This window comes from Elephas maximus, chromosome 25 (genome assembly GCF_024166365.1).
Source record: "Elephas maximus indicus isolate mEleMax1 chromosome 25, mEleMax1 primary haplotype, whole genome shotgun sequence".
Taxonomy (NCBI): Eukaryota; Metazoa; Chordata; class Mammalia; order Proboscidea; family Elephantidae; genus Elephas; species Elephas maximus.
This window is the reverse complement of record NC_064843.1, coordinates 2508569-2521167: the sequence shown is the minus strand read 5'-3', so window position 1 is coordinate 2521167 and position 12599 is coordinate 2508569.

The following is a 12599-nucleotide window of genomic DNA, read 5'->3' as shown; positions in this document are numbered from 1 at the left end:
CTGAATAGTGCCGAATGCAGACAAGAGGAGAGGAACCGCGTTGAATGGATTAGAGTTAGAGTAGGGTAGGTAGAGCAGAATAGAGTAGTGTAGAATGGTGTGGAATGAATAGAATGGAGTGAAATCGAGATGAATAGAGTAGAAAAGAGTCAAATAGAGCAGAATAGGGCCAATAAGGCCGATTCGAGCAGAATCGAAGCGATTCAATCCAAAACGAGCCAAATGGAGCCTAATTGAGCCGAAGAGAGCCAAATCGATCCGAATCACGTTAACTTCGTAAAATCGAATCAAAACGTATAGATTAGAGAAGGGGAGGGGAGGGTAGAATAGACTAGAGTAGAATAGAAGAGATTAGAGCAGAATATAAAGAATGGAATAGATTGGAAAAGAGTAGAGTCGAATAGACCGAATAGAGACGGATAGAGCTGAATGGAGGTGAATACAGCTGAAAAGAGTCGTATAGTGCCGAAAAGCACCTAATTGAGCCGAATCAAGCAGAATCACACCGACTGTAGCTGAATAGAGTCGTAGCCCATCGAATCCCATCGAATCACATCACTTTGGGTCAAATCGGGTCGAATCGCGTCAAATTACGTCGAATGTCATCGAATCACGCCGAATCGCTTCGTATCACATCGATTAACTTCGAATTACATCGAATCTCATAGAATCCTGCTGAATCACGTCGAGTCGCATGGAATCTCTTCAAATGTCTTCGAATCCCATTGAATCCCTTCAGAGCTCGTCCAATTCCGTCGAATCCCATCAAATCACGTCGAACTGAATTGAATAGATTAAAGTAGGGTAGTTCTGGGTGGGGTGCAGTAGGGTAGGGTAGGGTAGAATAGAACAGAGTACAAGAGAATAGGAGAGAATGGTGTGGAATGGAATAGAATGGAGTTGAAAGGAGTCGAATAGAGACGGATAGAGATGAATAGAGTAGAAAACAGTGGAATAGAGCAGGATAGGGCCGAATAGGACCAAAGAAGGCCTAATCGAGCAGAATCGACACAATCTGAGCCAAATCGAGATGAATGGAGCGAAATCGAGCTGAATGGAGCCGATTCGAACCGAATTGAGCTGATTCAAGCCTAATCACTTCGAATCGCGTGGAAATGTGTCAAATAAAATCGAATCGAACAGATTAGAGAAGGGGAGGGGAGGGGAGCGGAGGGTAGAATAGAATAGAACAGTACTGAAGAGAAAGAATAGAATATAGTACAGTAGAGTAGAGCAAAGAAAAGTAGAGAAGAGTAGAGTAGAATTGAGTCGAATAGAGACAAATAGTGCAGTATTTAGCTGAATAGAGCCAATTCGAGCCGAATCGAGCCAAATGGAAACAAAACAAGATGAATCGTGTCGAATTGCTTCGAACCGCGTCCAATCGAATCCGTTAGAATAGATTAGAGGAGGGTAGGGTAGGGTAGAAAAGAATAGAGTAGAATAGTGTAGAAAGGAGTAGAATGGAGCCAAATGGGGTTGACTAGAGACAGAGTAGAAAACAGTCGAATCGAGCTGAGTAGGGCCGAATAAGGCTGCACTGAGTTAAATCGAGTTGAAACGAGCAGAATCAAGCTGAATGGAGCTGATGGTGCCGAATGGAGCCGATTCAAGCACGATCGCGTCCAATTGCATCGAAATGCTTCGAATCGAATCAAATCGAATAGATTAGAAGAGAATAGGGTACGGTACGGTATTTTAGGATGGGGTAGATGAAGGTAGACTATGGTACAGTAGACAAGAAAAGGCTAGAGTAGTAGCTTAGACTAATAAGCTGGACTAGTGAGCTAGACTAGGGGCGTAGATCAGTAGCCTAGACAACTAGCCTTGGACAGTACCCTTGCCTTGACAAGTACCCTGAGTTTGTTCCCTAAACTAGTACCCTTGCCTTAACTAGTAGCCTTATCTAGTAGCCTTACCTTAACTAGTACCCTGGCCTTAACTAGTACCCCTAACTAGTAGCCTTGCCTTAAGTAGTGGTCTTAAATACGACCCTTGTCTCAAACAGTACCCTCAACAAGTACCAGTGCCTTAACAAGTACCCTTAACTATTACCCTGGCATTAACTAGTACCATTAACTAATAAACCTTAGCTTAACTAGTACCCTTAACGAGTACCCTGGCATGAACTAGTAGCCGGAAATAGTACCCTTGCCCTAACTAGTACCCTTAATTACTACCCTTATTGAGTACTCCTAAGTAGTAGGGTACGGTACGGTCGGGTACCGTAGGGTAGGGTAGCATACGGTGGAACATAGAAAATAGAATAGAACAGCATAGGTCAGGGTAGGTTAGTTTAGTGTAGGGTATGGTAGAGTAGCATGGGATGGAATAGGGAAAATAGAAAAAGAGAATAGGATACAACAGAATAGAATAGATTAGGATAGGGTACGGTGGGGTAGGGTTCTGTAGAATAGGATAGTGTAGAATGGAATAGAATGGTGTGGAATGGAGTCGAATGGAGTCGAATAGAGATGAATAGAGCAGAAAAGAGTGGAATAGAGCTGAATAGCGCCGAACAGAGCCCCATACGGCCAAATCCAGCCGAATCAAGCCAAATCGAGCCGAATCGAGTCGAATCAACCAGATTCGAGCTGATTGTAGCCGAATGGAGCTGAAACAAGCCAGAGAGAGACAAAAAAATGAACCGGGCCAAACTGAGCCAAATCAAAACTAATCGCATCCTATTGCATCCCATTTCATTGAGTCCCATGAAATCCAACCAAAACCCATCGAATCTCGTGGAGTCTCACCGAATAACATTGAACTGTGTCAAATAGAGCAGAATGGTATGGAATTGAATGGAATCCAATTAAATTGAATAGATTAGAGTAGTGTAGGTTAGGCTGGGATTCGGTAGGTTAGGGCAGAGTAGAATAGAATAGAGGAGAACACAAAGAGTAGAATGGAGTAGAGTTGAGCAGAGTAGAATAGTCAGAGTCGAGCAGTGCCGACTATAGATGAATAGATCCAATTCAAGCTGAATCGAGTCAAATGGAGAGGAAATGAGACAAATCGTAATGAATCAAATTGATTAAAATCGATAAGAGTAGGGTAGGGTAGAAGAGAATAGAATAGTGCAGAATGCAGTAGAATGGAGTCGAATCGTGTGGAACGGAGTCGAATGGAGCCAAATAGAGACGATTAAAGTAGAAAAGAGCTGAATAGAGCCAAAAAGGGCTGAATAAGGTTGAATCGAGCCTAACTATGCTGAATTGAGCCGAATCGACCCGATTCAAGTCCAATAGAGCTAAATGGAGCCGATTCAAGCCTAATCACATGGAATCGCGTCGAAATGCATTGAAGTGAATTGAATAGATTAGAGTAGAGGGGGGTAGGGTAGGAGAGGTTTAGAAGAGAAGAGAAGAGAACACAACAGAAAGAATAGAATAGAATTAAGTAGAGTAGAAGAGAGTGAAATAGAGTTGAATAGAGGTGAATAGAGCCGAAAAGAGCCGAACAGAGCTGAATACACCCGAATCGACCAAATTCGAGGGGAATCAAGATGAAACATGTCGAATCGCTTTGAAATGTGTTGAATCGAATCAAATAGATTAGTGTAGGGCAGGTAAGGTTAGGGTAGGGTAGACTACGACAGAACTGAAAGAAAACAGTAGAGTAGAGAAAAGTAGGGTAGAGTAGACTAGAGACAAATAGAGTCGAATACTGCTGAACAGAGCCAAATAGAGCGGAAAAGAGCCGAGTAGAACCGACTTGAATCTAATGGAGGAAAAGGAGCTGAATCGAACCGATACGACCTAAATCAGGTCGAATCTCTTTCAAGTGTGTCACATAGAATCGAACAGATTACAGTAGGGTAAGGTAGGGTAGGGTAGGGTAGAATAGAATGCAGTAGAAAAGAACAGAAGAGAACTGAAAGAATAGAATAGGGTCGAGTAGTGTAGAGTATAGAAGAGTAGAGTAGAATAGAGTTCCATATTAACGAATAGAGCCAGAAAGAGCCGAAACGATAGAAATCAAGACGAATCGTGACGAATCCCGCGGAATCGTGCCGTATCGCTTCGAATCCCGTCGGATTGCATTGAATCCCATCGATTGAAGTCAAATCCAATCCAATCGATTAGAATAGACTACTACTCTAAAAAACACATTTTTGTTTAGAGTCACATAAAGTACAAGACAATAGAATAGAGTATGATGGAGTAGAATGCTGTAGAATGGAGTCGAATGGAGTCGAAAAGAGATAATAGAGTTGAGTAGAGTCTAATAGAGGAGAATAGAGCTGAATAGAGCCTATTAGAGCCGAATAGAACTTACTAGAGCCAAATGGAGCCGATTAGAGCCGAATCGAACAGATTTGAACTGAATGGGGATGAGTGGAGTGGAATGGAGCCGATTTGAGCCGAATCGCATCGAAATGCGTGGAAACGACTCAAGTAGAACAGATTAGAGTAGGGTAGGATAGAATAGAGAAGAATAGAATTGAACACAGTAGAACAGAAGAGAAAGAATACAATAGAATGGGGTAGAAAAAAGTAGAGGAGAGTAGAGTAAACAGAGTCGAATAGAGTCAAATCGAGCCGAATGGAGACGAAACAAGACAAATCACGTCGAATCCCATCGAATCAATTACAGTAAATTAGAGTACAGTAGAGTAGAATAGTGTAGAATGGAGTAGAATGGGGTGCGATGAAATCGAATGGAGTCGAAGAGAGTAGAAAAGATCCAAATAGAGCTAAATAGTGCCGAAGAGGGCCGAATCGAGCGGAATTGAGCCAAATCAAGCCAAACTGAGCCGAATCCAGTGAATCGAGCCTAATGGAGCCGAATGAAGCTGAATCGACACTATTCGATCCAAATGGACAGGAATCTAAACGATATGACCCGAATTGGGTCAAAATCCATCATATGGAATTGAATAGATTAGAGTAGGGGAGGTTCGGGTATGGTAGGGTTGGGTAGAATAGAGTAGAGTAGAATAGAATAAAACAGAATAGAACAGAACAGAACAATACAGAAAGAATACAGAAAAGAGTAGACTAGAGTACAGTAGAGGGGAATAGAGTGAGAATAGAGCCAAATCGAGCCGAATCGCGTCGAAATGGGTCGAATCGTATCCAATCAAACGGATGAGAATAGATTAGAGTTGGGTAGCATAAGGTACGGTAGAATAGAGTAGAATAGAACAGGATAGAAACCATACTACAGAATACATCAGCTAAGAGTAGACTAGAGTACAAACGAGTAGACTAGAGTACAATAGAGTCGAATAGAGTCGAATAGAACTGAATAGTGCCGAATGCAGACAAGAGGAGAGGAACCGCGTTGAATGGATTAGAGTTAGAGTAGGGTAGGTAGAGCAGAATAGAGTAGTGTAGAATGGTGTGGAATGAATAGAATGGAGTGAAATCGAGATGAATAGAGTAGAAAAGAGTCAAATAGAGCAGAATAGGGCCAATAAGGCCGATTCGAGCAGAATCGAAGCGATTCAATCCAAAACGAGCCAAATGGAGCCTAATTGAGCCGAAGAGAGCCAAATCGATCCGAATCACGTTAACTTCGTAAAATCGAATCAAAACGTATAGATTAGAGAAGGGGAGGGGAGGGTAGAATAGACTAGAGTAGAATAGAAGAGATTAGAGCAGAATATAAAGAATGGAATAGATTGGAAAAGAGTAGAGTCGAATAGACCGAATAGAGACGGATAGAGCTGAATGGAGGTGAATACAGCTGAAAAGAGTCGTATAGTGCCGAAAAGCACCTAATTGAGCCGAATCAAGCAGAATCACACCGACTGTAGCTGAATAGAGTCGTAGCCCATCGAATCCCATCGAATCACATCACTTTGGGTCAAATCGGGTCGAATCGCGTCAAATTACGTCGAATGTCATCGAATCACGCCGAATCGCTTCGTATCACATCGATTAACTTCGAATTACATCGAATCTCATAGAATCCTGCTGAATCACGTCGAGTCGCATGGAATCTCTTCAAATGTCTTCGAATCCCATTGAATCCCTTCAGAGCTCGTCCAATTCCGTCGAATCCCATCAAATCACGTCGAACTGAATTGAATAGATTAAAGTAGGGTAGTTCTGGGTGGGGTGCAGTAGGGTAGGGTAGGGTAGAATAGAACAGAGTACAAGAGAATAGGAGAGAATGGTGTGGAATGGAATAGAATGGAGTTGAAAGGAGTCGAATAGAGACGGATAGAGATGAATAGAGTAGAAAACAGTGGAATAGAGCAGGATAGGGCCGAATAGGACCAAAGAAGGCCTAATCGAGCAGAATCGACACAATCTGAGCCAAATCGAGATGAATGGAGCGAAATCGAGCTGAATGGAGCCGATTCGAACCGAATTGAGCTGATTCAAGCCTAATCACTTCGAATCGCGTGGAAATGTGTCAAATAAAATCGAATCAAACAGATTAGAGAAGGGGAGGGGAGGGGAGCGGAGGGTAGAATAGAATAGAACAGTACTGAAGAGAAAGAATAGAATATAGTACAGTAGAGTAGAGCAAAGAAAAGTAGAGAAGAGTAGAGTAGAATTGAGTCGAATAGAGACAAATAGTGCAGCATTTAGCTGAATAGAGCCAATTCGAGCCGAATCGAGCCAAATGGAAACAAAACAAGATGAATCGTGTCGAATTGCTTCGAACCGCGTCCAATCGAATCCGTTAGAATAGATTAGAGGAGGGTAGGGTAGGGTAGAAAAGAATAGAGTAGAATAGTGTAGAAAGGAGTAGAATGGAGCCAAATGGGGTTGACTAGAGACAGAGTAGAAAACAGTCGAATCGAGCTGAGTAGGGCCGAATAAGGCTGCACTGAGTTAAATCGAGTTGAAACGAGCAGAATCAAGCTGAATGGAGCTGATGGTGCCGAATGGAGCCGATTCAAGCACGATCGCGTCCAATTGCATCGAAATGCTTCGAATCGAATCAAATCGAATAGATTAGAAGAGAATAGGGTACGGTACGGTATTTTAGGATGGGGTAGATGAAGGTAGACTATGGTACAGTAGACAAGAAAAGGCTAGAGTAGTAGCTTAGACTAATAAGCTGGACTAGTGAGCTAGACTAGGGGCGTAGATCAGTAGCCTAGACAACTAGCCTTGGACAGTACCCTTGCCTTGACAAGTACCCTGAGTTTGTTCCCTAAACTAGTACCCTTGCCTTAACTAGTAGCCTTATCTAGTAGCCTTACCTTAACTAGTACCCTGGCCTTAACGAGTACCCCTAACTAGTAGCCTTGCCTTAAGTAGTGGTCTTAAATACGACCCTTGTCTCAAACAGTACCCTCAACAAGTACCAGTGCCTTAACAAGTACCCTTAACTATTACCCTGGCATTAACTAATACCATTAACTAATAAACCTTAGCTTAACTAGTACCCTTAACGAGTACCCTGGCATGAACTAGTAGCCGGAAATAGTACCCTTGCCCTAACTAGTACCCTTAATTACTACCCTTATTGAGTACTCCTAAGTAGTAGGGTACGGTACGGTCGGGTACCGTAGGGTAGGGTAGCATACGGTGGAACAGAGAAAATAGAATAGAACAGCATAGGTCAGGGTAGGTTAGTTTAGTGTAGGGTATGGTAGAGTAGCATGGGATGGAATAGGGAAAATAGAAAAAGAGAATAGGATACAACAGAATAGAATAGATTAGGATAGGGTACGGTGGGGTAGGGTTCTGTAGAATAGGATAGTGTAGAATGGAATAGAATGGTGTGGAATGGAGTCGAATGGAGTCGAATAGAGATGAATAGAGCAGAAAAGAGTGGAATAGAGCTGAATAGCGCCGAACAGAGCCCCATACGGCCAAATCCAGCCGAATCAAGCCAAATCGAGCCGAATCGAGTCGAATCAACCAGATTCGAGCTGATTGTAGCCGAATGGAGCTGAAACAAGCCAGAGAGAGACAAAAAAATGAACCGGGCCAAACTGAGCCAAATCACAACTAATCGCATCCTATTGCATCCCATTTCATTGAGTCCCATGAAATCCAACCAAAACCCATCGAATCTCGTGGAGTCTCACCGAATAACATTGAACTGTGTCAAATAGAGCAGAATGGTATGGAATTGAATGGAATCCAATTAAATTGAATAGATTAGAGTAGTGTAGGTTAGGCTGGGATTCGGTAGGTTAGGGCAGAGTAGAATAGAATAGAGGAGAACACAAAGAGTAGAATGGAGTAGAGTTGAGCAGAGTAGAATAGTCAGAGTCGAGCAGTGCCGACTATAGATGAATAGATCCAATTCAAGCTGAATCGAGTCAAATGGAGAGGAAATGAGACAAATCGTAATGAATCAAATTGATTAAAATCGATAAGAGTAGGGTAGGGTAGAAGAGAATAGAATAGTGCAGAATGCAGTAGAATGGAGTCGAATCGTGTGGAACGGAGTCGAATGGAGCCAAATAGAGACGATTAAAGTAGAAAAGAGCTGAATAGAGCCAAAAAGGGCTGAATAAGGTTGAATCGAGCCTAACTATGCTGAATTGAGCCGAATCGACCCGATTCAAGTCCAATAGAGCTAAATGGAGCCGATTCAAGCCTAATCACATGGAATCGCGTCGAAATGCATTGAAGTGAATTGAATAGATTAGAGTAGAGGGGGGTAGGGTAGGAGAGGTTTAGAAGAGAAGAGAAGAGAACACAACAGAAAGAATAGAATAGAATTAAGTAGAGTAGAAGAGAGTGAAATAGAGGTGAATAGAGGTGAATAGAGCCGAAAAGAGCTGAACAGAGCTGAATACACCCGAATCGACCAAATTCGAGGGGAATCAAGATGAAACATGTCGAATCGCTTTGAAATGTGTTGAATCGAATCAAATAGATTAGTGTAGGGCAGGTAAGGTTAGGGTAGGGTAGACTACGACAGAACTGAAAGAAAACAGTAGAGTAGAGAAAAGTAGGGTAGAGTAGACTAGAGACAAATAGAGTCGAATACTGCTGAACAGAGCCAAATAGAGCGGAAAAGAGCCGAGTAGAACCGAATTGAATCTAATGGAGGAAAAGGAGCTGAATCGAACCGATACGACCTAAATCAGGTCGAATCTCTTTCAAGTGGGTCACATAGAACCGAACAGATTACAGTAGGGTAAGGTAGGGTAGGGTAGGGTAGAATAGAATGCAGTAGAAAAGAACAGAAGAGAACTGAAAGAATAGAATAGGGTCGAGTAGTGTAGAGTATAGAAGAGTAGAGTAGAATAGAGTTCCATATTAACGAATAGAGCCAGAAAGAGCCAAAAAGAGCCGAAACGATAGAAATCAAGACGAATCGTGCCGAATCCCGCGGAATCGTGCCGTATCGCTTCGAATCCCGTCGGATTGCATTGAATCCCATCGATTGAAGTCAAATCCAATCCAATCGATTAGAATAGACTACTACTCTAAAAAACACATTTTTGTTTAGAGTCGCATAAAGTACAAGACAATAGAATAGAGAATAGTGTATGATGGAGTAGAATGCTGTAGAATGGAGTCGAATGGAGTCGAAAAGAGATAATAGAGTTGAGTAGAGTCTAATAGAGCTGAATAGAGCCTATTAGAGCCGAATAGAACTTACTAGAGCCAAATGGAGCCGATTAGAGCCGAATCGAACAGATTTGAACTGAATGGGGATGAGTGGAGTGGAATGGAGCCGATTTGAGCCGAATCGCATCGAAATGCGTGGAAACGACTCAAGTAGAACAGATTAGAGTAGGGTAGGATAGAATAGAGAAGAATAGAATTGAACACAGTAGAACAGAAGAGAAAGAATACAATAGAATGGGGTAGAAAAAAGTAGAGGAGAGTAGAGTAAACAGAGTCGAATAGAGTCAAATCGAGCCGAATGGAGACGAAACAAGACAAATCACGTCGAATCCCATCGAATCAATTACAGTAAATTAGAGTACAGTAGAGTAGAATAGTGTAGAATGGAGTAGAATGAGGTGCGATGAAATCGAATGGAGTCGAAGAGAGTAGAAAAGATCCAAATAGAGCTAAATAGTGCCGAAGAGGGCCGAATCGAGCGGAATTGAGCCAAATCAAGCCAAACTGAGCCGAATCCAGTGAATCGAGCCTAATGGAGCCGAATGAAGCTGAATCGACACTATTCGATCCAAATGGACAGGAATCTAAACGATATGACCCGAATTGGGTCAAAATTCATCATATGGAATTGAATAGATTAGAGTAGGGGAGGTTCGGGTATGGTAGGGTTGGGTAGAATAGAGTAGAGTAGAATAGAATAAAACAGAATAGAACAGAACAGAACAATACAGAAAGAATACAGAAAAGAGTAGACTAGAGTACAGTAGAGGGGAATAGAGTGAGAATAGAGCCAAATCGAGCCGAATCGCGTCGAAATGGGTCGAATCGTATCCAATCAAACGGATGAGAATAGATTAGAGTTGGGTAGCATAAGGTACGGTAGAATAGAGTAGAATAGAACAGGATAGAAACCATACTACAGAATACATCAGCTAAGAGTAGACTAGAGTACAAACGAGTAGACTAGAGTACAATAGAGTCGAATAGAGTCGAATAGAACTGAATAGTGCCGAATGCAGACAAGAGGAGAGGAACCGCGTTGAATGGATTAGAGTTAGAGTAGGGTAGGTAGAGCAGAATAGAGTAGTGTAGAATGGTGTGGAATGAATAGAATGGAGTGAAATCGAGATGAATAGAGTAGAAAAGAGTCAAATAGAGCAGAATAGGGCCAATAAGGCCGATTCGAGCAGAATCGAAGCGATTCAATCCAAAACGAGCCAAATGGAGCCTAATTGAGCCGAAGAGAGCCAAATCGATCCGAATCACGTTAACTTCGTAAAATCGAATCAAAACGTATAGATTAGAGAAGGGGAGGGGAGGGTAGAATAGACTAGAGTAGAATAGAAGAGATTAGAGCAGAATATAAAGAATGGAATAGATTGGAAAAGAGTAGAGTCGAATAGACCGAATAGAGACGGATAGAGCTGAATGGAGGTGAATACAGCTGAAAAGAGTCGTATAGTGCCGAAAAGCACCTAATTGAGCCGAATCAAGCAGAATCACACCGACTGTAGCTGAATAGAGTCGTAGCCCATCGAATCCCATCGAATCACATCACTTTGGGTCAAATCGGGTCGAATCGCGTCAAATTACGTCGAATGTCATCGAATCACGCCGAATCGCTTCGTATCACATCGATTAACTTCGAATTACATCGAATCTCATAGAATCCTGCTGAATCACGTCGAGTCGCATGGAATCTCTTCAAATGTCTTCGAATCCCATTGAATCCCTTCAGAGCTCGTCCAATTCCGTCGAATCCCATCAAATCACGTCGAACTGAATTGAATAGATTAAAGTAGGGTAGTTCTGGGTGGGGTGCAGTAGGGTAGGGTAGGGTAGAATAGAACAGAGTACAAGAGAATAGGAGAGAATGGTGTGGAATGGAATAGAATGGAGTTGAAAGGAGTCGAATAGAGACGGATAGAGATGAATAGAGTAGAAAACAGTGGAATAGAGCAGGATAGGGCCGAATAGGACCAAAGAAGGCCTAATCGAGCAGAATCGACACAATCTGAGCCAAATCGAGATGAATGGAGCGAAATCGAGCTGAATGGAGCCGATTCGAACCGAATTGAGCTGATTCAAGCCTAATCACTTCGAATCGCGTGGAAATGTGTCAAATAAAATCGAATCGAACAGATTAGAGAAGGGGAGGGGAGGGGAGCGGAGGGTAGAATAGAATAGAACAGTACTGAAGAGAAAGAATAGAATATAGTACAGTAGAGTAGAGCAAAGAAAAGTAGAGAAGAGTAGAGTAGAATTGAGTCGAATAGAGACAAATAGTGCAGCATATAGCTGAATAGAGCCAATTCGAGCCGAATCGAGCCAAATGGAAACAAAACAAGATGAATCGTGTCGAATTGCTTCGAACCGCGTCCAATCGAATCCGTTAGAATAGATTAGAGGAGGGTAGGGTAGGGTAGAAAAGAATAGAGTAGAATAGTGTAGAAAGGAGTAGAATGGAGCCAAATGGGGTTGACTAGAGACAGAGTAGAAAACAGTCGAATCGAGCTGAGTAGGGCCGAATAAGGCTGCACTGAGTTAAATCGAGTTGAAACGAGCAGAATCAAGCTGAATGGAGCTGATGGTGCCGAATGGAGCCGATTCAAGCACGATCGCGTCCAATTGCATCGAAATGCTTCGAATCGAATCAAATCGAATAGATTAGAAGAGAATAGGGTACGGTACGGTATTTTAGGATGGGGTAGATGAAGGTAGACTATGGTACAGTAGACAAGAAAAGGCTAGAGTAGTAGCTTAGACTAATAAGCTGGACTAGTGAGCTAGACTAGGGGCGTAGATCAGTAGCCTAGACAACTAGCCTTGGACAGTACCCTTGCCTTGACAAGTACCCTGAGTTTGTTCCCTAAACTAGTACCCTTGCCTTAACTAGTAGCCTTATCTAGTAGCCTTACCTTAACTAGTACCCTGGCCTTAACTAGTACCCCTAACTAGTAGCCTTGCCTTAAGTAGTGGTCTTAAATACGACCCTTGTCTCAAACAGTACCCTCAACAAGTACCAGTGCCTTAACAAGTACCCTTAACTATTACCCTGGCATTAACTAATACCATTAACTAATAAACCTTAGCTTAACT